Source organism: Natator depressus, chromosome 4, assembly GCF_965152275.1.
Source record: "Natator depressus isolate rNatDep1 chromosome 4, rNatDep2.hap1, whole genome shotgun sequence".
Lineage (NCBI taxonomy): Eukaryota > Metazoa > Chordata > Testudines > Cheloniidae > Natator > Natator depressus.
In genome coordinates, this window is record NC_134237.1 from 111,237,591 (window position 1) to 111,261,149 (window position 23,559).

Genomic DNA, 23,559 nt, shown 5'->3' on the forward strand with positions numbered 1-23,559 from the left:
GTGCTTCTCTCTCATTTAGGCACCAAAATAAATAGCCAGATTTTCAACAACAACAAAACCCCTCAGCATGTTGAGTATATGCTGGATGCTGAGTAATTTTGAAAATCAGCCCCTCTCTCTGTCTCCCCGTTTTAGGGATTTTATGCTGCGGCCCATCACTGTAGTCACTGAGCACCTTCCATGCTTCGCTGCCTAGAAGGGAGTGGAATTCTTTTGAAAATTTGGCCCCAGTTGTCAGTGCTGCGCACTTGAACATTTGGTCCTGAGTACTTTCAAATATCTGACTCCACACAAATAGAGGGTCCATATTCTACCCTCCTCATTCCTGCTGAGTAGTGCTGTGAGTTGTCCCACTGCAGTCAGTTGGACCGGTCACAAGGTCAGTGACTGCTCATCCTGAGCAGCAAGGGTGGCAGAATCTAGCCTGGAGATTGAACACTTTGTGGTACAGAGAAGTTGAATAATATTGCCGGTGTAGATATGTCAGTGGTGTCCAAAGCTTTTGTCATGCCCCCCTTACCAGTAATGTAATCTGTCTGTGCCCCACCCCCTCCATTACTGCACAGCTGGTTCAGCAGAAGAGGGTGGGCTGGGGGCTGAACTGGGGAAGGGGGAAGAGCTGGGACTAGAGGCAGAGCTGGGCTGGGGGTGGAGGGGGAATGAGGGCAGAGCTGGGCTGAGGGCAGAATGGGGCTGCAGCTGGGCTGGAGCTGAGGAGGGGATAGAGTGGAGCCAGGGGTGCTGGAACAATTGTTATAGTGGAGGTGCTGAGAGCCTTTGAACCAAACTGTCAACCCTGTATATAATGGAAACCACTTCAAGCCAGGGTGTGTGGCAGCACCCCCTGTACCCCTAGTTCCAGCACCTCTGAGTGGAGCTGCGGCTGGGGCCGGGCAGGATGCGGCGCTGCGGCTGGGGCCGGAGCAGGGCTTGGCGGCGCTCCCTCTCCATCTCCCGTGGGAGCTGACCTGGGCCCTGCCATGTGTGCGCCCCTTCCCCCAAATGTTCCTCCATGTCCCCCAGTTTGGGGATCAATGAGATATGTAGATCTTCTGTTAATCTGAAAATCAGCCTGTGAACCTTCCCAAGAGGAGACCTACATAGGTAGCATCAGTAATTTTATCCCCCAAAAAAGGAAGAAAACTTATAAGTATTTAGGGCCTGATTCTAATAACACACCAATTTTACAATGGTTTTATACCTGTTTACTTCAGTGGAATTACATGAGTTACTTGTTCTCCAACTTTTCAGCATCCTTTTACCTGCAGTACTGATTCTGGCCTTCTTGTTTGCACTGAAGTCAGGACTAACTCCACTGAAGTGAATGGAATTACACTGATGTAAAACTGATACATGCGGGAGCGTGCACAACCAAGTTGTCTGTGTCTAGCTTTGTTGCTTAAGCCATTGGCCCATCAGCTAAGTCATCAGTATGGGAAACACAACAAGTGAATGCTGACAGGTGCTGAGAGTTTCTCCTGTATTGCTAAATGGTAATTCATTGCACTGTGCCAGGCTGAGGGCATTTTTCAATATGTAGGCTTGGAGTGACATTTCTGAGACTTTTGTTGAGCTCCAGTGAAATGCTACTCTGTTCCATTTCTAAATCTTCACTATGTGAGTCTTGCTGATACTCTTGAGACTAATCAGCACCATCTGTTCTGTTGTATTTGAGGTATTGAATTAAGCTAATTAATTAAGCTAACACTTGTGGACAAACATCAACTCTCAATTCTTGTCCATCTAGTATATTTTTTCCATGTTGTCCCTGGTGGATGGAATACCCTTCCTTCTCTGCTCTGCCAAGGCACCAGCCCCTTGACATTTAAATTCCTTCTTGAAAACTCACCTCTTTCGTGCTGTTCATCATATGTTAGTCAGTAATAGTCACAATGTGGTAGCTTTATGTTGGTGCTTTTTATGAAAATTAAAAAACACCTGAATTGAGTCACCTTGAGATAAGCATGTCCAAACTGAGCAACTGCATAACTGTAACACTGTGACCTTTATCCTTTCCTGACTCATCCCTTCCCCATTATTTCTCACCACCACTCAGTGTCCCCCATGCAAAAGCTCTTTTAAGAAGGACTGGTTGTATATTTCCCCCACCACCATCACTTCTGTGAAGTGCCTAGTACTCCTCTGGGCAGTATAAAATTATACTGGCTGGTTAACTTGGAGAGGTGCCATTTATTTTAAGGAACTTGCACCACCGACAGCTTTACAGCATTGTTACCAGCGGATATCATGGGGACTATGCAGTTTGGTATTTGGTCATGGTGTGATTGTCAAAAATAGTCCTAAGTGGCCTAAGGAATGTAACACCATGATACTTTTCATCCAAGGATTTCAAAGCACTTTACAAACACACTATTGAATTAAGCTAAACAACAGCTCTGTGATGTAGGGAAGAATTATCGCTATTTCCCAAGTCAATCTAGGCTTTTATATGGTGCCGATCTGAGTATTAGATGGGCAAACTGAGACACAGTGTTGATTTCCGCAAGAACACACACTACCTCATTTCTGTGCTCTTTACACTAGACAGCACTGCCTCCATACCATTTGAAAAATAGATATATAGTCAGTTCACAGTCAATAGCACAATCTGTGGAAAAAACGTAGCCAGCAAGGACAGGGGAAGAGACCAAAGGACAGCAGTATTGGGTACATGATTCCATCCAAAGCCAACGGCAATTTGGAGAAATGCACTAGTAAATTTTGGGCTAAGCACCAATAACTTACAATTTGCTGTCCCCCACATGCTATACACTCTGCAGCAGCCTTAGGAGAATAAAATTCCCCCAAGCAAGCCACTAACCTTCAGTTTCTCCATCTGGAAAATGGGGATAATACTAAGATACTTATCTCAGAAATTACCTACCCGTTGCCCATCAATATAAAGAAAGCCTGATGTAGAAATCAAACGTTTGTAGTGTTGTTGTAGCCACACTGTTATCAAGATATGAGAGAGAAAAGGTAGGTGTGGGAATATCCTTTATTGGATCAAATCCTGTTGTGGAAGGTACAGGCTTTCAAACTTCACAGAGCTGAAAGAAGAGCTCTGTGAAGCTCAAAAGCTTGTACCTTCCACTCAGTTATTGCCTCATCTACTTTGTGTCTCTTATAGAAATTAGAGACATATTGAAACTACTCCAAAGCTGAAGCACTCGCATAACAGCTGGAGGGTGATAACCTAAACAGTTTCCAGTCCTGACTTTCTTCAGTGCAGCAGAAGTTGCCTTGTCTTCATGTGCACGCAATGGTTATCCCAAACTGAAAGGCACACAGTTAGACATACCGGAGGAGGGGAAATGCAGATGATTGCTTAAGTCCAGTTCCTATTGGAAACTTAAAAAGAAAAGGAGTACTTGTGGCACCTTAGAGACTAACAAGTTTATTAGAGCATAAGCTTTCATGAGCTACAGCTCACTTCACCGGATGCATACAGTGGAAAACATAGTGGGGAGATTTTATATACACAGAGAACATGAAACAATGGGTGTTACCATACGACTGTAACACGATCCTGTTACACGTGTAGACGATCCATTGTCTACAGCCAAGCTCTATGGAACAACCGCATTTGCTCCAACCCCTCAGACAGAGACAAACACCTACAAGATCTCTATCAAGTGTCCTTACAACTACAATACCCACCTGCTGAAGTGAAGAAACAGATTGACAGAGCCCGAAGAGTACCCAGAAGTTACCTACTACAGGACAGACCAAACAAAGAAAAGAACAGAACGCCACTAGCCATCACCTTCAGCCCCCAACTAAAACCTCTCCAACGCATCATCAAGAATCTACAACCTATCCTGAAGGAGGACCCATTACTCTCACAGATCTTGGGAGACAGGCCAGTCCTTGCTTACAGACAGCCCCCCACCCTGAAGCAAATACACACCAGCAACCACCCACCACACAACAAAAACACTAACCCAGGAACCTATCCTTGCAACAAAACACGTTGCCAACTGTGTCCACATATCTATTCAGGGGACACCATCATAGGGCCTAATCACATCAGCCACACTATCAGAGGCTCGTTCACCTGCACATCTACCAATGTGATATATGCCATCATGTGCCAGCAATGCCCCTCTGCCATGTACATTGGCCAAACTGGACAGTCTCTACGTAAAAGAATCAATGGACACAAATCAGACGTCAAGAATTATAACATTCAAAAACCAGACAGAGAACACTTCAATCTCTCTGGTCATTCGATTACGGACCTAAAAGTGGCAATATTACAACAAAAAACCTTGAAAAACAGACTCCAATGAGAGACTGCTGAATTGGAATTAATTTGCAAACTGGATACAATTAACTTAGGCTTGAATAAAGACTGGGAGTGGATGTGTCATTACACAAAGGAAAACTATTTCCCCTCCTACTGTTCTTGTAAAGTGCTGGAAATGGCCCACCTTGATTATCACTACAAAAGGTTCCCCTTCCCCCCCCCCCCCCCCGCTGATAATAGCTCACCTTTCCCGATCACTCGTGTTACAGTCTGTATGGTAACACCCATTGTTTCATGTTCTCTGTGTATATTAAAATTTCCCCACTATATTTTCCACTGTATGCATCCGATGAAGTGAGCTATAGCGCACAAAAGCTTATGCGCTAATAAACTTGTTAGTCTCTAAGGTGCCACAAGTACTCCTTTTCTTTTTACAGATACAGACTAACACGGCTGCTACTCTGAAACCTATTGGAAACTTGACACATTGCACAATCCATCAATACAAATGGCATTAACTAGCCACCCCTATTTTCAGCAGTCTCAGCAGAAAGGCTAATAGGTATGAAGGCTGAGACTTATACTATTGCATTGTTGAGAAAGTGTGGGGAAAGCTTAAACTATCATTACTCAGACTGTCTCTCTCCAATGGAGGATCTAAGGGTGTGTTTAGACTAAGGGTTTGATCCTGATCTCCTAGAATTCAATGGCAAATCTCACACTGACTTTACCATTGCTGAATGTTAATGAAAGCAGGACAGAAGTCCCATCTAGTGTGTCGGTGAGATCCTTCACTGTAGTGCTACACAGTGCAAGAAGGAAACTTTCTCCCTCATTGCCAAAAGAATTATTCATATTCATGAGACATATTCTGAATAAGAAATGTGTTCAGAAAACTTCATTGAGGGCTCTGTATTGTAGAGACACACTGTACTGGTATGTTTGCCCCAGCCTGGACAAGACTGTATTTAAAGTCTAGTGGGACTGAGAGCATTAGCTGAGAGCATCTTGTTTGACTGCTCCAAATCAAACTACCACTAATACTCCTGCAAAAGAGGAGAAAGTAGGTAACACCAGCTGCTCAGCATCAGAATGAGTTCTGAGAGCCGTATTTAACATAGCTGCTGGCAGCAGCATGCATGCCAAAGACGACAGCCACTGTACTGGCGTGTTTCCAGCTATACTGGAATAAGCGTGAGTTACTTCGCTACTTTGCTGACTGTCCAGTATGGACGGGAGGGTCCCAAGTTTAGACACTTATCCCAGGAACAAACATTGTGTCCAAGCCAGTTCCTAGGGCTCCCATGATAAAAGAGCAGATGTGCAGAGATAAGCGGTTGCACTGGAGGCTGGAAACTGTCGCTGAGGCACAGTCTGGCAAAGACCCTGTTTTACAGCTGACTCTGCTTCGCCCCCCACACTTGATGATCGTTGCTGCCCAGCTGAATTTTCTTCCCCTGCCCTCCTTGGTGCAGTTCACCTGCTGAAACTCCTGGTAGCACTTGTGGGAAGAGGGCCAGATCGTTTAGGAAATGCTGAATGAGAGAGAGAGATCTCGGGACAGCTCCTTCCCACCCATCTCGTGATGACTCAGACTGACCTGCAGTGGAATAGCAGGCTGGGAAGAAGGGGATTTGAGTGAGGGAAGGAGGGTCCAGTGGTTTCGATGCTAGCGTGGAACTTGGGAGGCATGGGTTCGGACTTATTGTATGATCTTGGCCATATCACTTTAGCCTCTCTGTGCCTCAGTTCCTCACCTGTAAAATGGGGATAATAGCACCGCACTACATTCCAGGATAAATACATCAAAGATTACTATGGGAATGAGGGTCATATAAGTACCTTAGCTTTCTAGAAGATAGATGACGTGCTACAGCTCGCAGACATATGATGCCAGCTGATCTACGTGCAATTGTTCAGGAGGAGAGGGGATGAGCCTTACAGCTGAGGAGTGGACCAGTGCTTTGGAACTCTGCCATAGAAGTAGAGACAGTGTCTATACCACTGTGGTCAACAAGATTGTCAGCCTGAAAGTGTCAGGGTCACACCCACCAGGTCGAAGGCATTCTAGCAGTGTGGCCCAGTATGGTAGCAATTTATTGGTTTGATATTACATCATCCCATCATGACGTAACATTACACCATGATCATGTTGAATCAGCCCATACCGTTTAAAGGGTAACATTCCATAATGGGCACATGGACCCTTTTTACTGCAGGTGTCAACTGTTTCGTGAAAGAGACTTGTGGGGATAGGATTAAAATATTGTTACATGGAAAAGATCATGTGGATGGCTTACTATTTCTAACTTGGGAAATCTTTGTCCTTCTAAGGGGTCCTTATTTTTTAAAGCTATGCCTCAAATCCCTTATATATCATACAGTGAAGTAACCTGCCATCCTTGAAATCCGATTAACATTATGGCTGAGTTCAAAAACAAATGTTTGTGATTGCAAAATGAAAATGACCAGGAGACCAAAGTTGTGGAGGGTCTCTCACTGATTAAGATGAAAACCTGATTTTTATTTCCAAAATGGGGAGTTAACAATAGATTCAATCCAGAGCATTCCTGCTACCAGACTGTGGCTGTGATCACAATTATTAGAGAGATGAAGCAACAGCCATCAGGATGCTTAGTCTTTTAAAATATTAGAAAACCAAAAGTCAAGTTCTGCCTGCAGCTGTGTTTGTGCAAATCCCACTAACATCAGGCAGAACTGTGCATATTTGGGATCAGGTGGGAAGGAGGCAGAACTTAAACTGTAAACTCTTTGGGGTAGTGACTGTCTTTTCGTTCTGTGTTGTACAGTGCCCAGCACAATGGAGTCCTGGTCCATGACTGGGACCCTACAACAATACAAATAATAAGTAGTAATGATAATTGAACTGTAAATATTTAAAATCATTGAAGAGGTAGGATTTAGATGTCCACATCTGTGGAACATTCCTGCTTCTTTTACTATGAAGCAGCCACTCTATTGGGTGGCAAATAAAAATGAGACACCAGAATGGGTATTTTAGAAATAAGATCATGTCAATACAGTATTTTTAAAAAAGGAAAAACCCGGACCCTCAACATGCAAATAGATCCAGCCGGCTATAAAATATGTTTCAGTCTATAAAAGGATAACTCAGTCTATAAAACTGAGCAACAAAATTATTTCATTGGTTTGCTTTGAGAAGGACTATCTTACTTTGAATCAACTCTCTTGTGGAACACAGATTCTACCTCAAATCCTTTTTAAAAAACAAAAAACTGTACATTACATGGGATTGTATTTATAGTTGGCATATACAAATCATGTAGTTAAAAATCAATTTTTTCAAAGATAATCTAGATAAGCCCCAACTCCTAGAATATCTAGAATTCCTAGGAGTCCTGCTATTGACCTTGAAGTTCTGAACTACATAGGCGTTCTGAAGCCTTCCTTTGTACCGCACAGAAGGTAACTGCTATCTACTGTGAGGTGCTCATTGACTAAAATTAGAGAAGATAGAACTAGAAACTTGGGACATGATATAGATGAAATGGTGATAACACGCACAAAAAGAAAACTGTAAAATCTACTAAAGACTTAAAACTTGAGTCGTGATTCTGCAGGCCTGTCTCTCTCTCTTAAAGGTTGTAGAATTGGGCTCTTTGACTTACTGTACAGAGTACAACATCAAACAAGAGCTAGCTAGAAATTGGTAACTGTCCAATTAAATGGAGTAGGTACTGTAAGTATATTTTCAGATTGTCCTTATGTCTGTGCAATTTGGGGGAAAGCATTAGCTTATATTTGGTCATGAATTTGGATATTTCTAGTCATCCACATTTTTAAAAGATTTTAGTAATACGCCATATCTAAATTAGAGCCAAGAACATTTCAAGTAGGAGCTATTTTAGTGGCCAGATGTAATACGCACTTTAGAAAAATGGAAAGCCTCTGGAACATTGTATATTGCAAATCTGTATGGGAGTCTGATTGAACTGGCTAAGCTTGAAAGGGTATCTCTTCATTTGAAGAACAGCAAGAGCAATTTTAGGAGGTGGTGGTCTGGAGGCTCATGATTAATATAGTTCTTGGTATTTTTTTCACTTAAACTGAACATACAGAACCAAATTCATCCCTAGTGTAATTAAATTGATTTTAAAAGTAGTTACACCAAGGATGAATTTGGCCTTGTAGGGTTTCATTTGCTTCATGAAAAGTCTGCAGTTTTAAACGCAGCTTTGGAAAATGCATTTTTAGGGCATCGTGCTGTCAGGTGCTGAGTGCCCCCTGTCAGGCAGAGAGCATCCTCCCCTCCTGCTGACAGCGGTTTTGCTGATTACACTGTAAAAATGTTATGGCAATGGAACTGAGTTTAAATTCACAACAAACAGTGAAAGTGCTCCTGTGCCCAGCATGTCTGGTTTCATTATGAGGATTTCACTCCCCTCTGATGGGGTGGCTGCAATGACTCAACATAGCATAAGGACCTTCTTAACTGGGGGGCCTGTGACTTTGGACTGCTCTCCTCCATGCTCAGCAGAGACTTCCAGCAAGGCTAACAACTTCTTTCCTTTGTCATACTCACTGATAGCAAAAGGCCAAATTTTATTTTAATTGTGGTCCCTGGGAGAGAGCTACAAAGTAGCAGCCATAAAGAATCCCCACTGTCAGTGGGTGGTTTACCAACATGTCAAAGGTAGAATATGGACCATTTGTAGTTACTAAACTTTCAGGGCCAGATCCTCATGTGGTTTAAGCTGGTGAAGGGCCATTGTAGAGGATCTGGCCTTCAGTTAGTAGAGCTGCTGTTGCATTTGGTATCACTTTGGGGGGGAGGAGGAAAGGGGGAAAATAACGCTTGATGCTTTTAGGGGCACTCATTTATGCTCTTTGTTTATCTGGTCCTTTGTGCATGCATTTATCCAACTTGCCTTCTCAACCACTGTCATTGGTCACCAAAATTAGAAATGCAGTTGTGCATCTTTGTTATTTGGAAATCTGGCCCATAAAGAGCCATCATTAGGCTTCAGAATAAATCCATGATTTTGATGAATGGGAGCAGTTCACACCTCTCTAAGAACTTTAGTTTACTGTCAGAGTTATTTGCACAGCCAGAAGAGTGAGAACCACATATATATATATATATATAATTATATAATTTTTTTAAAGGAAAAATTGTACCCTAAAAGGTCTTAATCCATCATGAGCTAGGATTTCTACATCACATGGACCCCATCTGGTCCAGGGGCTCAGTTTGTCAACCTTCTATTAATTATTATTATTTGTTATGGTAATCCTGAAGGGCTATCCAAGAATGGGCCCCATTGTGCGAGGCACTGTACAAACAGAAACAATGAGGAGTACTTGTGGCACCTTCGAGACTAACAAATTTATTTGGGCATAAGCTTTTGTGGGCTAGAACCCACTTCATCAGATGCATGGAGTGGAAAGTACAGTAGCAGGTATAAATACACAGCACATACCTGCTACTGTACTTTCCACTCCATGCATCTGATGAAGTGGGTTCTAGCCCACAAAAGCTTATGCCCAAATAAATGTGTTCGTCTCGAAGGTGCCACAAGTACTCCTCATTGTTTTTGCTGATACAGACTAACACGGCTACAACTCTGAAACCCATACAAACAGAGTAGTAGATGGTTCATGCCCTGAAGGGCTTACAATCTAAATAGACAGGACAGGCACATGGTGGAAGAATGGAGGTAACCCACAAGCAGAGGGAACAATGTGATGGCAGCAAACATCATGTTAGTACCACAGTAATTTTTTATGAGGAGGGGTATTTAGGAGAGGATCAGCTGAAGGGAAGGGAGTCCAGGGGACAGGGCAGAGGAGAAGAGGGTAAGGGGGCAGGTGGGGACTGAAGGTGAGATGAAGGTAACGTGAGGGAGTGGAGGGGCGGGGAGGGTCAGAGCAAACAGCCAATCAGCACAAGGCAGAGAAAGTCCAGTCAAAACTGTAGAAAATTTTCTGAATGCCCAGAGACACCTCCTTTGTGCTGGAGTCTCTGGCTGGCTCCTCTCTGCAGCTTTCCCCTAAGGCCACAGGAGAGAGGGAGGGGAGGCACCACCTCAATCCCAGTGCCCCTAGAGTGTGCAAGGGGTTCCCTTACACAGTTCTGGGTCCAGGAGGATGCTGGGGGAGAGGTGGCCCTAGCTGGGCCCCAATTTACCCCGGCTCCCCAGTGCAGCAGTCCCTGCTTTTGGCTGCTTCCGCTTCTACTGGCTGGAGACTCACCCTGCTTTAGGTGCTTGTACTGCTGTGGTTGTGGGTTAATAGTGGACTTTTATACCAGATTCGTGTTCTTTTTAAACTTTGGCCTGATGAGTTGGTGTCTGGGTATGAGATGCTCAGAAACTATAAAATGCATTTTTAAAGTACCATTAGTCTTTACATCTTACATTGGAGCACTCTCTAGCCTGCACACTAACTGTTGCTTTTTTTTCTATGGACTGTTAAACTTTTTATTTTCTTTCACCACACCTTCACCCTTCAGGACCTGCTCTGTCTCATCACTCTGGGGCAGTCTCAAAACCCAGCCACAGTGTAGGTGTATTTTAGTTTTTCTATGCTCTATTTTAAAGGTTTACAGACATTAGAGCTGAATTTAAGGTGAAGACTGCCACCTTGTGGGAGAAGTGAGGGATCCTAAGGAGGAGAAGTACAGAAGGGACAATTAAGCTGTATTATGTGTATGGAATGTTATATGGAAGTCAAAAGAAAACACTCTAGAGAACTTTGCTTATCTTCGTTGACACTATCACAAAAATGGGTACGTGCACACAACGGTTTATTTGAGAGTTCATTCAATATGTGTATGAATGTAGCGCCTAAAAGCCTCAGTCAGGAGTAGGATGTCATTGTGCTAGGGACTGTACAAATGGATATGAAGAGTGGCCAGCCAATACTTTTCATCACTGAATATACAAGGAGGCTTATATCACTTAGGGCACGTCTACACTGGCAAAGTTAAAGCACCAGCAGCTACAGCGCCGCTCAGAGAGCACTGAAGGGAAACCACTGTTATGTGTTCAACTGCCTGCACAATAGTGGGTTCACACTTGCAGCAGTATTCGGAGCAGTGCACTCTAGGTAGCTATCCCACAGAGCACCTCTTTCTCTTCTGCTGCTAAGACATGGGAAGGCAGAGGGGGTTGCGGTGCATCCTGGGTCCTGTCCCAATGACCCAGGATACACTGCTTCACATCCCAGCAATCCCTGTGCTTCCGTCCGCATTTGGCGCCATCTTTCAACCGTTTGTGTACTGTGTGCCCTGCCTCTTTGGGCTGCAGGAATGGATCCCAAACTGCTGACCAGTATGCTGCTCGCTCTGACCAACACGTCACGAGTGGCAGTGGAGTTATTCCTTAAACTACAAAGGCAAGAGGAGTGCGACCTTGATCTCGCCTTGCGTAGTAGCTATGACACGAGATTGCTTGTGACATTCACAGAGGTGCTGACCGCGGTGGAACGCGACTTTTGGGCTCGGGAAACAAGCACTGAGTGGTGGGATCACATCGTCCTGCACGTCTGGGATGACGAGCAGAGGCTGCAGAATTTTCAGATGTGAAAAACCACATTCATGGGACTGTGTGATAAGCTCGCCGCAGCCCTGCAGCGCAAGGACACAAGAATGAGAGCTGCCCTGTCACTGGAGAAGCGCGTGGCGATTGCACTGTGGAAGCCGGCTACTCCAGACTGCTACCGATCGGTCGCTAACCAGTTCTGAGTGGGGAAAGTTGATGGTTGGACTAGTGTTGATGGAAGTGTGCAGGGCCATTAATCGCATCCTGCTCTGAAAGACCACGCATGTTGCCCAGAGTCATGACCTTGTAGATGGCTTTGCACAAATGGGCTTCCCTAACTGCAGAGGAGTGATAGATGGCACGTATATTCCAATTCTGGCCCCAGACCACCTAGCGACAGAGTACATTAATCACAAGGGGTATTTCTCAATGGTTCTCCAGGTGCTTGTGGTTCACCATGGGCATTTCACAGACATTAACGCAGGCTGTTCTGGAAAGGTGCATGACGCATGCATCTTCAAGAAGCTGCAAGCAGGGACTTTCTTCTGGACCAGAAGATGACTGTAGGGGAAGTCAAAATACCCACTGTGATCCTGGGAGACCCCGCCTACCCCTTAATGCATTGGCTTGCGAAGCCATAGAATCATAGAATATCAGGGTTGGAAGGGACCTCAGGAGGTCATCTAGTCCAACCCCCTGCTCAAAGCAGGACCAATCCCCAATTAAATCATCCCAGCCAGGGCTTTGTCAAGCCTGACCTTAAAAACTTCTAAGGAAGGAGATTCTACCACCTCCCTAGGTAACGCATTCCAGTGTTTCACCACCCTCTTGGTGAAAAAGTTTTTCCTAATATCCAACCTAAACCTCCCCCACTGCAACTTGAGACCATTACTCCTTGTCCTATCCTCTTCTACCACTGAGAATAGTCTAGAACCATCCTCTCTGGAACCACCTCTCAGGTAGTTGAAAGTAGCTATCAAATCCCCCCTCATTCTTCTCTTCTGCAGACTAAACAATCCCCAGTTCCCTCAGCCTCTCCTCATAAGTCATGTGTTCCAGACCCCTAATCATTTTTGTTGCCCTTCGCTGGACTCTCTCCAATTTATACACATCCTTCTTGTAGTGTGGGGCCCAAAACTCGACACAGTACTCCAGATGAGGCCTCACCAATGTCGAATAGAGGGGAACGATCACGTCCCTCGATCTGCTGGCTATGCCCCTACTTATACATCCCAAAATGCCATTGGCCTTCTTGGCAACAAGGGCACACTGCTGACTCATATCCAGCTTCTCGTCCACTGTAACCCCTAGGTCCTTTTCCGCAGAACTGCTGCCTAGCCATTCGGTCCCTAGTCTGTAGCGGTGCATTGGGTTCTTCCGTCCTAAGTGCAGGACCCTGCACTTATCCTTATTGAACCTCATCAGATTTCTTTTGGCCCAATCCTCCAATTTGTCTAGGTCCCTCTGTATCCTATCCCTGCCCTCCAGCATATCTACCACTCCTCCCAGTTTAGTATCATCCGCAGACTTGCTGAGGGTGCAATCCACACCATCCTCCAGATCATTTATGAAGATATTGAACAAAACCGGCCCCAGGACCGACCCCTGGGGCACTCCACTTGACACCGGCTGCCAACTAGACATGGAGCCATTGATCACTACCCGTTGAGCCCGACAATCTAGCCAACTTTCTATCCACCTTATAGTGCATTCATCCAGACCATACTTCTTTAACTTGCTGACAAGAATACTGTGGGAGACCGTGTCAAAAGCTTTGCTAAAGTCAAGAAACAATACATCCACTGCTTTCCCTTCATCCACAGAACCAGTAATCTCATCATAGAAGGCGATTAGATTAGTCAGGCATGACCTTCCCTTGGTGAATCCATGCTGACTGTTCCTGATCACTTTCCTCTCATGTAAGTGCTTCAGGATTGATTCTTTGAGGACCTGCTCCATGATTTTTCCAGGGACTGAGGTGAGGCTGACTGGCCTGTAGTTCTCAGGATCCTCCTTCTTCCCTTTTTTAAAGATTGGCACTACATTAGCCTTTTTCCAGTCATCCGGGACTTCCCCCGTTCGCCACGAGTTTTCAAAGATAACGGCCAATGGTTCTGCAATCACAGCCGCCAATTCCTTTAGCGCTCTCGGATGCAACTCGTCCGGCCCCATGGACTTGTGCACGTCCAGCTTTTCTAAATAGTCCTTAACCACCTCTTTCTCCACTGAGGGCTGGCCATCTACTCCCCATGCTGTGATGCCCAGCGCAGCAGTCTGGGAGCTGACCTTGTTCGTGAAGACAGAGGCAAAAAAAGCATTGAGTACATTAGCTTTTTCCACATCCTCTGTCACTAGGTTGCCTCCCTCATTCAGTAAGGGGCCCACACTTTCCTTGGCTTTGTTCTTGTTGCCAACATATCTGAAGAAACCCTTCTTGTTACTCTTGACATCTCTTGCTAGCTGCAGCTTCAGGTGCGATTTGGCCCTCCTGATTTCATTCCTACATGCCCGAGCAATATTTTTATACTCATCCCTGGTCATATGTCCAACCTTCCACTTCTTGTAAGCTTCTTTTTTATGTTTAAGATCCGCTAGGATTTCACTGTTAAGCCAAGCTGGTCGCCTGCCCTATTTACTATTCTTTCGACTCATCGGGATGGTTTGTCCCTGTAACCTCAACAGGGATTCCTTGAAATACAGCCAGCTCTCCTGGACTCCTTTCCCCTTCATGTTAGTCCCCCAGGGGATCCTACCCATCCGTTCCCTGAGGGAGTCGAAGTCTGCTTTCCTGAAGTCCAGGGTCCGTATCCTGCTGCTTACCTTTCTTCCCTGCGTCAGGATCCTGAACTCAACCAACTCATGGTCACTGCCCCCCAGATTCCCATCCACTTTTGCTTCCCCCACTAATTCTTCCTGGTTTGTGAGCAGCAGGTCAAGAAAAGCTCCCCCCCTAGTTGGGTCCTCTAGCACTTGCACCAGGAAATTGTCCCCTACGCTTTCCAAAAACTTCCTGGATTGTCTATGCACCGCTGTATTGCTCTCCCAGCAGATATCAGGAAAATTAAAGTCACCCATGAGAACCAGGGCGTGCGAGCTAGTAGCTTCTGCGAGTTGCTGGAAGAAAGCCTCATCCACCTCATCCCCCTGGTCCGGTGGTCTGTAGCAGACTCCCACCACTACATCACTCTTGTTGCTCACACTTCTAAACTTAATCCATAGACGCTCAGGTTTTACTGCAGTTTCGTACCAGAGCTCTGAGCATTCATACTGCTCCCTTACATACAGTGGTACTCCCCCACCTTTTCTGCCCTGCCTGTTCTTCCTGAACAGTTTATAACCATCCATGACAGTACTCCAGTCATACACGGGGCAACTTGAGAGCAACAAGTAGCTGTTTAATAACAGACTGAGCAAGTGAAAAACAACTGCTGAGTGTGCTTTTTGGCCATTTTAAAGGCCCGCTGGCACTGCCTATATGGGACGCTGGACCTGGCCAATGACCACATTCCTAGGCTGATATCCACGTGCTGTACCCTCCATAATATTTGTGAAGGGAAGGGTGAAAGCTTCACTCAGGGCTGGACCACAGAGGCTCAGTGCCTGGAGGCTGAGTTTGAACAGCCGGAGACCAGGGCTATTAGAGGGGCACAGCACAGGTCCTTAAGGATCAAGGATGCCTTGAGGCAGCAATTTGAAGCTGAAAGCCCCTAATATTTGTTGCTGTGCTCAGGATTGCAGTCCTTGTAATGCTAGGAGGTGATTGGTGCACATGATGCAATAATTGTATGTTGCTTTGCAGGGCTCTTTTTGCTTACAAGATCTTCCACGATCTTCCTGCTAGCCTGCAGGGGGCGGGCATTAGGGTGTCTGTCTGTTTGCGTCAGGGAAGCCTGGCTGTTTAAAAATAGCCAGAGCCTCGCGAACCAGCTGAGCGGCAGCGAACCAGCTGAGCAGCGGGGACAGCAGAGCAGCTCACAGCAGGAGTTTGCCTGGGAGTTCGCCTGGAGTGAGCCCAGTGAGGCTTACGTCTTGCAAACGTCTCTGAGGAAGCTCATAGTAGGTAGGTGATATGGAAGGGGGGGGTTCAGCTGTTGTGACCTGCACTGGATGTGCCATGTTTGTCTTTCTTCCACAGGACAGAAGCGGCTTTGTCTGTACAAAGTGCAAGCTGGTCTCCATATTGGAAGAGAAGATTGAAGGTCTGGAACAACAGATAACGACCCTGCGTTGTATACGAGAAACTGAGGATTTTCTGGACAAAACACAGGATAGGCTTCTAGGGGCACAAAGCTCTAAAGATATAGAGCAGGTTGCACAGAGGAGCCAAGAGGCCAGTGAAGAAGCTTGGCAACATGTGACCTCCAGAAGAGGTAAGCGGAATGTCCGGGTTCCAGTAACACAGACACAGGTAACCAACCGCTTTCATGTTCTCCTCACAGGTACCATTGCGGAGAGTGGACCAGATGATATGTCTGGGGGGAGAAAGCAGAAGGAGACTCCGCTGGTTGGAAGGCATGAGATGCGATGTCCTGAGGTTGGGGGTTCCACGACCACCACTCCCAAGAGGAGAAGGCGGGTGCTGGTGGTCGGGGACTCTCTCCTCCGGGGGACTGAGTCATCTATCTGCCGCCCTGACCGGGAAAACCGAGAAGTCTGCTGCTTGCCAGGGGCTAAGATTCGCGATGTGACGGAGAGACTGCCGAGACTCATCAAGCCCTCGGATCGCTACCCCTTCCTGCTTCTCCACGTGGGCACCAATGATACTGCCAAGAATGACCTTGAGCGGATCACTGCGGACTACGTGGCTCTAGGAAGAAGGATAAAGGAGTTGGAGGCGCAAGTGGTCTTCTCGTCCATCCTCCCCGTGGAAGGAAAAGGCCTGGGTAGGGACCGTCGAATCGTGGAAGTCAACGAATGGCTACGCAGGTGGTGTCGGAGAGAAGGCTTTGGATTCTTTGACCATGGGATGGTGTTCCATGAAGGAGGAGTGCTGGGCAGAGACAGGCTCCATCTTACGAAGAGAGGGAAGAGCATCTTTGCCAGCAGGCTGGCTAACCTAGTGAGGAGGGCTTTAAACTAGGTTCACCGGGGGAAGGAGACCAAAGCCCTGAGGTAAGTGGGAAAGCGGGATACCGGGAGGAAGCACAGGCAGGAATGTCTGTGAGGGGAGGGCTCCTGCCTCATACTGGGAATGAGGGGCGATCAACAGGTTATCTCAAGTGCTTATATACAAATGCACAAAGCCTTGGAAACAAGCATGGAGAACTGGAGGTCCTGGTGATGTCAAGGAACTATGACGTGATTGGAATAACAGAGACTTGGTGGGATAACTCACATGACTGGAGTACAGTCATGGATGGTTATAAACTGTTCAGGAAGGACAGGCAGGGCAGAAAAGGTGGGGGAGTAGCACTGTATGTAAGGGAGCAGTATGACTGCTCAGAGCTCCGGTACGAAACTGTGGAAAAACCTGAGTGTCTCTGGATTAAGTTTAGAAGTGTGTGCAACAAGAGTGATGTAGTGGTGGGAGTCTGCTATAGACCACCGGACCAGGGGGATGAGGTGGATGAGGCTTTCTTCCGGCAACTCACGGAAGCTACTAGATCGCATGCCCTGATTCTCATGGGTGACTTTAATTTTCCTGATATCTGCTGGGAGAGCAATACAGCGGTGCATAGACAATCCAGGAAGTTTTTGGAAAGCGTAGGGGACAATTTCCTGGCGCAAGTGCTAGGGGAGCCAACTAGGGGGGGCGCTTTTCTTGACCTGCTGCTCACAAACCGGGTAGAATTAGTGGGGGAAGCAAAAGTGGATGGGAATCTGGGAGGCAGTGACCATGAGTTGGTTGAGTTCAGGATCCTGACGCAGGGAAGAAAGGTAAGCAGCAGGATACGGACCCTGGACTTCAGGAAAGCAGACTTCGACTCCCTCAGGGAACAGATGGCCAGGATCCCCTGGAGGACTAACATGAAGGGGAAGGGAGTCCAGGAGAGCTGGCTGTATTTCAAGGAATCCCTGTTGAGGTTACAGGGACAAACCATCCCGATGAGTCGAAAGAATAGTAAACATGGCAAGCGACCAGCTTGGCTTAATGGTGAAATCCTAGCGGATCTTAAACATAAAAAAGAAGCTTACAAGAAGTGGAAGGTTGGACATATGACCAGGGATGAGTATAAAAATATTGCTCGGGCATGTAGGAAAGATATCAGGAGGGCCAAATCGCACCTGGAGCTGCAGCTAGCAAGAGATGTCAAGAGTAACAAGAAGGGTTTCTTCAGGTATGTTGGCAACAAGAAGAAAGCCAAGGAAAGTGTGGGCCCCTTACTGAATGAGGGAGGCAACCTAGTGACAGAGGATGTGGAAAAAGCTAATGTACTCAATGCTTTTTTTGCCTCTGTTTTCACTAACAAGGTCAGCTCCCAGACTGCTGCGCTGGGCATCACAGAATGGGGAAGAGATGGCCAGCCCTCTGTGGAGATAGAGGTGGTTAGGGACTATTTAGAAAAGCTGGACGTGCACAAGTCCATGGGGCCGGACGAGTTACATCCGAGAGTGCTGAAGGAATTGGCGGCTGTGATTGCAGAGCCCTTGGCCATTATCTTTGAAAACTCGTTGCGAACGGGGGAAGTCCCGGATGACTGGAAAAAGGCTAATGTAGTGCCAATCTTTAAAAAAGGGAAGAAGGAGGATCCTGGGAACTACAGGCCAGTCAGCCTCACCTCAGTCCCTGGAAAAATCATGGAGCAGGTCCTCAAAGAATCAATCCTGAAGCACTTACATGAGAGGAAAGTGATCAGGAACAGTCAGCATGGATTCACCAAGGGAAGGTCATGCCTGACTAATCTAATCGCCTTTTATGATGAGATTACTGGTTCTGTGGATGAAGGGAAAGCAGTGGATGTATTGTTTCTTGACTTTAGCAAAGCTTTTGACACGGTCTCCCACAGTATTCTTGTCAGCAAGTTAAGGAAGTATGGGCTAGATGAATGCACTATAAGGTGGGTAGAAAGCTGGCTAGATTGTCGGGCTCAACGGGTAGTGATCAATGGCTCCATGTCTAGTTGGCAGCCGGTGTCAAGTGGAGTGCCCCAGGGGTCGGTCCTGGGGCCGGTTTTGTTCAATATCTTCATAAATGATCTGGAGGATGGTGTGGATTGCACTCTCAGCAAATTTGCAGATGATACTAAACTGGGAGGAGTGGTAGATACGCTGGAGGGGAGGGATAGGATACAGAAGGACCTAGACAAATTGGAGGATTGGGCCAAAAGAAATCTGATGAGGTTCAATAAGGATAAGTGCAGGGTCCTGCACTTAGGATGGAAGAATCCAATGCACCGCTACAGACTAGGGACCGAATGGCTAGGCAGCAGTTCTGCGGAAAAGGACCTAGGGGTGACAGTGGACGAGAAGCTGGATATGAGTCAACAGTGTGCCCTTGTTGCCAAGAAGGCCAATGGCATTTTGGGATGTATAAGTAGGGGCATAGCCAGCAGATCGAGGGATGTGATCGTTCCCCTCTATTCGACACTGGTGAGGCCTCATCTGGAGTACTGTGTCCAGTTTTGGGCCCCACACTACAAGAAGGATGTGGATAAATTGGAGAGAGTCCAGCGAAGGGCAACAAAAATGATTAGGGGTCTAGAGCACGTGACTTATGAAGAGAGGCTGAGGGAGCTGGGATTGTTTAGTCTGCAGAAGAGAAGAATGAGGGGGGATTTGATAGCTGCTTTCAACTACCTGAAAGGGGGTTCCAAAGAGGATGGCTCTAGACTGTTCTCAATGGTAGCAGATGACAGAACGAGGAGTAATGGTCTCAAGTTGCAATGGGGGAGGTTTAGATTGGATATTAGGAAAAACTTTTTCACTAAGAGGGTGGTGAAACACTGGAATGCGTTACCTAGGGAGGTGGTAGAATCTCCTTCCTTAGAGGTTTTTAAGGTCAGGCTTGACAAAGCCCTAGCTGGGATGATTTAACTGGGAATTGGTCCTGCTTCGAGCAGGGGGTTGGACTAGATGACCTTCTGGGGTCCCTTCCAACCCTGATATTCTATGATTCTATGATTCTATGATCTCTATCAAGCATTCTTACAACTACAATACCCACCTGCGGAAGTGAAGAAACAGATTGATAGAGCCAGAAGAGTTCCCAGAAGTCACCTACTACAGGACAGGCCTAACAAAGAAAATAACAGAACGCCACTAGCCGTCACCTTCAGCCCCCAACTAAAACCCCTCCAACGCATTATTAAGGATCTACAACCTATCCTGAAGGATGACCCAACACTCTCACAAATCTTGGGAGAAAGGCCAGTCCTTGCCTACAGACAGCCCCCCAACCTGAAGCGAATACTCACCAACAACCACATACCACACAACAGAACCACTAACCCAGGAACCTATCCTTGCAACAAAGCCTGTTGCCAACTGTGCCCACATATCTATTCAGGGGACACCATCACAGGGCCTAATCACATCAGCCACACTATCAGAGGCTCGTTCACCTGCACATCCACCAATGTGATATGTGCCAGCAATGCCCCTCTGCCATGTACATTGGTCAAACTGGACAGTCTCTACGTAAAAGAATAAATGGACACAAATCAGATGTTAAGAATTATAACATTCATAAACCAGTCGGAGAACACTTCAATCTCTCTGGTCACGCAATCACAGACATGAGGGTCGCTATCTTAAAGCAAAAAAACTTCAAATCCAGACTCCAGCGAGAAACTGCTGGAATGGAATTCATTTGCAAATTGGATACTATTAATTTGGGCTTGAATAGAGACTGGGAGTGGCTAAGTCATTATGCAAGGTAGCCTATCTCCCCTTGTTTTTTTCCTACAAAACCCCCCCCAAGACGTTCTGGTTAAACTTGGATTATTGCTGTGCACATTGTAAGATGAGCTATTGCCAGCAGGAGAGTGAGTTTGTGTGTGTGGTTTTTGGAGGGGGGTGTGGGGGGGTGTGTGTGAGAAAACCTGGATTAGTGCTGGAAATGACCCACCTTGATTATCATGCGCATTATAAAGAGAGGTTTCAAAGAGGGATGGGCTATTACCAGCAGGAGAGTGAGTTTGTATGTGTGTATGTGGGGGGGGGGGGGAAGGGTGAGAGAACCTGGATTTGTGCTGGAAATGGCCCTACTTGAAGATCACTTTAGATAAGCTGTTACCAGCAGGAGAGTGGGGTGGGAGGAAGTTTTGTTTCATGGTCTCTGTGTGTATATAATGTCTTCTGCAGTTTCCACGATATGCTATGCATCCGATGAAGTGAGCTGTAGCTCACGAAAGCTCATGCTCAAATAAACTGGTTAGTCTCTAAGGTGCCACAAGTACTCCTTTTCTTTTTTCTTTTTACGAATACAGACTAACACGGCTGTTACTCTGAAACCTGGAATAAATATTGCTTTCAAACCAACACAATTCTTTTATTAAAAAACAACAACCGGAGGGGAGAGTCACACAAATCTTTAGCCGTCCCAGAACCCCTCCTCCTCTTGGGACCTTCCCTTCCCCCATTCGCCTCCCTGCTGATGTATTTTTTTGTTTATGTCCAGGGATTGTCTCCAACCTTCTTCTCTGGAGTACAATGCAGCGGGTGCTTGTGCTTCAGCAGGACCAAACTGCAGAGGGATGGGTGTTGAATGCAGTAGGTAGTGGGAGTCCACAGTGCTGGACTGTGAGGCAGGGAGGAGTGGAATGCCGCAGGTAGAGACTGGAGCCAGGAGGTTGATAAGAGAGTGTGTTGGCGGTGTCTGCGGGGTGCATGGGAAAGAGTTTTTTGCAATAGTTTGGAGGAGATGGCGGGCATGGAGTTCCTCAGTTTGAAGAGCTTGTATCACCTGGAGCGTGTCTGCTTGGCGCTCCATAACGTTTAAGAGCTGCTCCATGGCTTCACTCTGGCATGCCGCGTTCTCCTTTCGGTCCCACTTCTTGCTGTCCCGCCACTCCTTCAGTTCCTGTTTCTCAGCAGCAGAGTGCATCATAACATGAGGCAGAAAGTCCTCCTTAGTTCTTCTTGGCAGCTTTCTAATTCTGTGCAGCCATTCAGCCTCCGATAACAAAGAGGGAGGATGGGCTCCCAAGGTCATCTCTGTAAAGTTTAAATGCAACATTTTACAGAAGCAGTATTGTTTGCAACACAGAGAACACTGATTCGGTGCTTTAAAACACAGCCAGTACTCACACACCTGTCACTAACTGGCTGACCCCAGGCAATCACACATGAGCCACAAGACCCCCAAAATGGTAAGTAGCCACAGGGGCAGGGTAAATCATTCTTACCAGACCCTGCTGTACACTGGGCATGTGGCTCTTGCGGAGAGCCAGCACTGTAGGGGGGGCCTGCTAATCATTCCTGTCCCCACACTTTCCACAGGATGTGATCTTTATTGAAGGTATCTCGCTGCCGAGGATGAGCAGGGAATCAAGGGAGGGTCATCAAGGAGGGTCTTCTCCAGGACTGTGGCTTCCACTCTGGCCGCTCTTCTCTTCCCCCCACCCGCCCCCGTGACAGCAGAGTGACATGGGAAGGTTTCTGTTAATGGGGCAAGAAACAAAGCAGCTCTGCCGAAGAACCTGTGGCAGCAGATTGCCCAGTATCTCCACAAGAGTTTCCTGGAGATCTGAGGGAGGTTCCCGTGAAGTGAGGGAGTCAACCAACAGCCTATTCCACCGCTCAGACTAAGCATGCGGTGGGAGACCAGCCTTATTTCTGCAATCCTCCTGCCCCCAACAACTCACTTCAGCAAGTCTGAAGATCAGATCCACATACCAGGGGCCTCTTCTGTTTGCGCCTCGCCAGTCTTCAACAGTTGTGACTGGCTAGGCTCTTCTGGGGTAGAAAAGAGCTCCTGACTGCATGCATCTCTGGCCTCTGAGCCATCTTCTGCCTCTGGGTCCCCCTCCCCCTCCTCATCCAAGATTTCCTCCTCCAGGCTCAGTCCACTCTCGACTGGCATGCAAGCCAATGACGTATCCACAGGGGCCTTCACAGTGGAGGTGGGGTCGCTGCCGAGTATCGCGTCCAGCTCTTTGTAGAACCAGCAGCTAGTGGGCGCAGCACTGGAGTGGCAGTTTGCCTCCTGCACTTTGTGGTAGGCATTCCGCAGCTTCTTCACTTTGACCCTACGTTGCAGTGTGTCCCGGTCATGGCTCCTTTCTGTCATGCATCGTGAAATCTGTCTGTAGGTATCATAATTCCTACAGCTGGAGCACAGCTGGGACCGGACAGCCTCCTCCTCCCCAAATGTTGTTGAGGTCCAGCAGCTCGGCACTGCTCCAAGCGGGGGATCGCCTGGTGCGTGGAGCAGGCATGGCCACCTGGAAAGGTGTGCTGAGACCACTGCACGCATCACCGAGCAAACAGGAAAGGGACTTGCAAAATTCCAAAGGAATTTACAGGGTGGGGATGACAGTTGGTCACCTGAGTGCAGGGCAGTAGAGTTCAAACCGATGACCAGAGAGGCAAGAACAGGCATTGTGGGACACCTCCCAGAGGCCAATCACAGCACTGTAATCGACCAGGGTGTATATGCTGGCACTGCAGCACTGTAGCCCCGGCACAGAAAGCTGTACGTATTTCATTGGGGTGGGTTTTTTAAAGCACTACAGCTGTGCAGTTTTTGCGCACTAAGTGGCTTGGCAGTGTGTACACCTCAGGAGTTACAACACAGAAAGCTGCTTTACTGCACAGAAACTTGCAAGTGTAGACAGGGCCTCACAGTGTTAACACACAACAGCGGTTTTCCTTCAGCACCCTCTGAGTGGCGCTGTAACTCTGCCA

At 46.9% G+C, this 23,559-nt stretch overlaps 1 protein-coding gene across 2 annotated transcripts in view; it reads right to left on the reverse strand.

Annotated features, from left to right (window-relative positions):
- LOC141986762 (ADP-ribosyl cyclase/cyclic ADP-ribose hydrolase 1-like) overlaps positions 1-23,559 on the reverse strand; it is a 51,246-nt gene that overhangs the window by 13,410 nt on the left and 14,277 nt on the right. The gene's annotated exons all lie outside the window — the stretch shown is intronic.